This window comes from Glycine max, chromosome 5 (genome assembly GCF_000004515.6).
Source record: "Glycine max cultivar Williams 82 chromosome 5, Glycine_max_v4.0, whole genome shotgun sequence".
NCBI classification, from domain to species: Eukaryota; Viridiplantae; Streptophyta; class Magnoliopsida; order Fabales; family Fabaceae; genus Glycine; species Glycine max.
The window spans coordinates 29,351,611-29,356,273 of record NC_038241.2 but is presented as its reverse complement, the minus strand read 5'-3'; the positions used below and the strand labels follow the sequence as shown (position 1 = coordinate 29,356,273).

At 39.2% G+C, this 4,663-nt stretch overlaps 1 pseudogene; it reads left to right on the top strand.

Annotated features, from left to right (window-relative positions):
• Window positions 1-4,276, top strand: LOC121174860 (uncharacterized; annotated as a pseudogene).
• The last annotated feature ends 387 nt before the right edge of the window (window positions 4,277-4,663 follow it).

Sequence of the window (4,663 nt, the reverse complement as noted above, 5' to 3'; positions counted from 1 at the left end):
ATGGCAGTAACAAATCCTAATGATGGAGGGGGCTTTCGCAATTCCAAATGCAAGCTTTGATGCAACATATGGAGAGGTTAATGAAACAACGAGATGATGCACTCCATGAGAGGTTGGATCAAATGGAGAATAGAGATCATAATGAAGAAGAAAGGAGGAGAAGAGGGAATGATGGTGTTCCTAGACAAAACCGAATTGATGGTATTAAACTCAACATTCCTCCCTTTAAAGGAAAGAATGATCCGGAGGCCTACTTGGAGTGGAAGATGAAAATAGAGCATGTTTTCTCATGCAACAACTATGAGGAGGACCAAAAGGTGAAGCTTGCCGCCACTAAGTTTTCCAACTATGCTCTTGTGTGGTGGAACAAGCTACAAAAGGAGAGAGCAAGAAATGAAGAGCCAATGGTTGATACATGGACGGAGATGAAAAAGATCACGAGGAAGCGGTATGTGCCGGCTAGTTACTCAAGGGACTTGAAATTCAAGCTCCAAAAACTAACCCAAGGCAACAAGGGGGTTGAGGAGTATCTCAAGGAAATGGATGTGCTCATGATTCAAGCAAAGATTGAAGAAGATAAGGAGGTAACTATGGCTCGATTTCTTAATGGTTTGACTAATGATATCTGTGATATTGTTGAGCTGCAGGAGTTTGTTGAAATGGATTATTTGCTTCACAAAGCAATCCAAGTAGAGCAACAATTAAAAAGGAAGGGAGTGGCTAAGAGGAGTTTTACCAACTTTGGTTCTTCTAGTTGGAAAGACAAAGTAAGAAAGATGGGGCTGCTACTTCTAGTAGTTCCACACCTATCCCATCAAAAACTCGCTCAAAGTCCCAAGAGGAACCCTCTAAAAGGAGTAGAGATGTGAAGTGTTTCAAGTGCCAAGGCCTAGGACACTATGCTTATGAGTGCCCTAACAAAAGGTCCATGGTTCTTAGAGATGGAGAATATATAAGTGAATCTGATGATGAAGAGGAAGAGGAGAGTGAGTACGCAGAGGAAGAGGAGACTCCGAAGGGAGATTTGTTGATGATTAGGCGGTTACTTGGTGGTCAATTGAAGCATGATGAGGAGAGCCAAAGAGAAAACATCTTTCACACTAGATGTTTAATCAATGGCAAGGTGTGCATGGTGATCATTGATGGAGGTAGTTGCACCAATGTGGCTAGTGCTAGATTAGTGTCAAACTAAATTTAGCTACTAAACCACATCCTAGGCCATACAAACTTCAATGGCTTAGTAAGGATGGGGAGGTGCAAGTGAGGCAGCAAGTAGAAGTGGATGTTTCCATTGGGAAATACAATGATAAGGTACTTTGTGATGTTGTTCCTATGGAGGCCAGTCACTTACTTTTGGGGAGACCATGGTAATTTGATAAAAGAGCCAATCATGACGGTTACACCAACAAGATCTCTTTCATGCACCAAGACAAAAAGATTGTGCTCAAGCCATTGAGTCCACAAGAAGTGTGTGAGGATCAAAAGAAAATGAGAGAAAAACTTCTTCAAGAGAAAAAGAAAAAGTGAGCAAAACACTTGAGAGTGAGAAAAAGAGGGAAACACTTGAGAGGAAAAAGAGTGAACAAAAGAAGAGTGAAACACTTGAAGTGAGGGAGAGCTATTTAGCCACAAAAAGTGAGGTCAAGAGGTTGTTTCGTGCTAAACAGTCACTATATATCTTGTTTTTCAAAAATCAGATTTTGACCACTAACACTTTTGATGATTTTGAAGTGTCTTCTAGTGTTAAAACTCTTTTGCAGGATTTTCAAGACATGTTTCCACCAAATGTGCCAAGTGGACTACCACCTTTGAGGGGAATTGAGCATCAAATTGATCTCATTCCGGGAGCTTCTTTGCCCAATAGGCCAGCCTATAGAAGTAATCCACAAGAAACCAAAGAGATTCAAAGACAAGTGGATGAACTCATTAGCAAAGGTTGGGTAAGAAATAGTATGAGTCCTTGTGCTGTCCCAGTGATTTTGGTCCCTAAAAAGGATGGGACATGGCGCATGTGTTCCGATTGTAGAGCCCTAAATAACATCACCATTAAATATAGGCATCCTATACCTAGGCTTGATGATTTGCTTGATGAATTGCATGGTGCATGTTACTTCTCTAAAATCGATTTAAAAAGTGGATACAATCAAATTAGGATTAGAGAATGGGATGAATGGAAAACTGCTTTTAAAACAAAATATGGTTTGTATGAATGGTTGGTTATGCCTTTTGGCCTAACTAACGCTCCTAGCACTTTCATGAGACTAATGAACCATATCTTGAGAGAGTTCATAGGAAAGTTCGTTGTGGTGTACTTTGATGATATTCTTATCTATAGCACTTCACTTGATTTGCATATTGATCATTTAAAATCTGGCTTGACTGTGCTTAGAGAAGAAAAATTGTATGCCAATCTTGAAAAATGCATCTTTTGTACTAACCATGTTGTGTTTCTTGGTTTCGTTGTGAGTTCAAAAGGAGTGCAAGTTGATGAGGAGAAGATTAGAGCTATTCAAGAATGGCCTACACCTAAGTCCGTGACCGAGGTGAGGAGTTTCATGGCTTAGCAAGTTTTTATAGACGATTTGTGAAGGATTTTAGCACATTGGCAGCACCTCTCAATGAAGTGCTCAAGAAAAATGTTGGTTTCAAATGGGGAGAGAAACAAGAAGAAGCTTTCAATGTTCTTAAGCAAAAGCTAACTAATGCCCCCATACTTGCGTTGCCAAACTTTCAAAAATCTTTTGAAATTGAGTGTGATGCTTCAAATGTTGGGATTGGGGCTGTGTTGATGCAAGAAGGCCATCCAATTGCTTATTTTAGTGAAAAGTTAAGTGGTCCTACCCTTAACTATTCAACTTATGATAAGGAGTTGTATGCCTTAGTACGGTCTTTGAAAACATGGCAACACTACCTTTATCCCAAGGAATTTGTCATTCATAGTGACCATGAGTCCCTCAAATATATCAAGGGGCAAGGAAAGCTTAACAAAAGGCATGCGAAGTGGGTGAAATTCCTAGAGCAATTCCCTTATGTTATCAAACATAAAAAGGGAAAAGGTAATATTGTAGCCGATGCTCTTTCTCGGCGTCATGCATTACTTTCTATGCTTGAAACAAAATTGATTGGTCTTGAATGTTTAAAAAGCATGTATGAAAATGATGAAACTTTTGGAGAAATTTTTAAAAATTGTGAAAATTTTTCAGAAAATGGTTTCTTTAGACATGAAGGCTTTCTTTTCAAAGAAAACAAATTGTGTGTGCCTAAATGTTCTACTAGAAATTTGCTTGTTTGTGAAGCATATGAAGGAGGTTTAATGGGGCATTTTGGGGTCCAAAAGACTCTAGAAACATTACAAGAACATTTTTATTGGCCTCATATGAAAAAGGATGTGCAGAAATTTTGTGAACATTGTATGTAAAAAGGCAAAGTCTAAGGTAAAGCCTCTTGGATTGTATACTCCATTGCCAATTCCGGAGTATCCTTGGATTGATTTATCCAGGGATTTTGTTTTGGGGCTGCCAAAAACAAGCAACGGTAGAGATTCCATTTTTGTGGTTGTTGATAGGTTTTCTAAAATGGCTCATTTTATTCCATGTAAAAAAATTGATGATGCTTCCCATGTGGCTGATTTGTTTTTCAAGGAGATTGTAAGACTCCATGGTTTGCCAAGGAGCATTGTTAGTGATAGGGACTCTAAGTTCCTAAGTCATTTTTGGAGGACTTTGTGGAGCAAGTTGGGCACTAAATTGTTATTTTCAACCACTTGTCACCCACAAACCGATGGGCAAATGGAAGTTGTTAATAGGACTTTGGGAACTTTGCTTAGGACAGTTTTGAGGAAGAACTTAAAAACTTGGAAAACTTGTTTACCCCATGTTGAATTTGCTTACAATAGAGCTGTTCATAGCACCACTAATTGTTCTCCTTTTGAAGTTGTTTATGGTTTTAACCCACTAACTCCTCTTGATCTTTTGCCTATGCCTAATGTTTCTGTTTTTAAGCATAAAGAAGGTCAAGCAAAGGCGGACTATGTGAAGAAGCTTCATGAGAGAGTCAAAGATCAAATTGAGAGGAAAAATAAAAGCTATGCTAAACAAGCCAACAAAGGGAGAAAGAAGGTGTCTTCGAACCCGAAGATTGGGTTTGGGTGCACATGAGAAAAGAAAGGTTTCCGGAACAATGGAAATCAAAGCTTCAACCAAGGGGAGATGGACCATTTCAAGGGCTTGAAAGAATCAATGACAATGCTTACAAAGTTGAGCTCCCCGGTGAGTATAATGTTAGTTCCACCTTTAATGTCTCTGATTTATCTCTTTTTGATGCAGATGGAGAATCCGATTTGAGGATAAATCCTTCTCAAGAGGGAGAGAATGATGAAGACATGACCAAGAGTAAGGGCAAGGATCCACTTGAAGGACTTGGAGGGCCTATGACAAGGGCTAGAGCAAGGAAAGCCAAGGAAGCTCTTCAACAAGTGTTGTCCATACTATTTGAATACAAGCCCAAGTTTGAAGGAGAAAAGTCCAAGGTTGTGAGTTGTATCATGGCCCAAATGGAGGAGGACTAAATGGCACCACTTTGTCTCAATTTTAGAGTGTTTAGTTTGTCTAAATAATGGCCCAATCCTTGTAAAGTTGGCTGACCAAAAATATGTTTTGGGTTA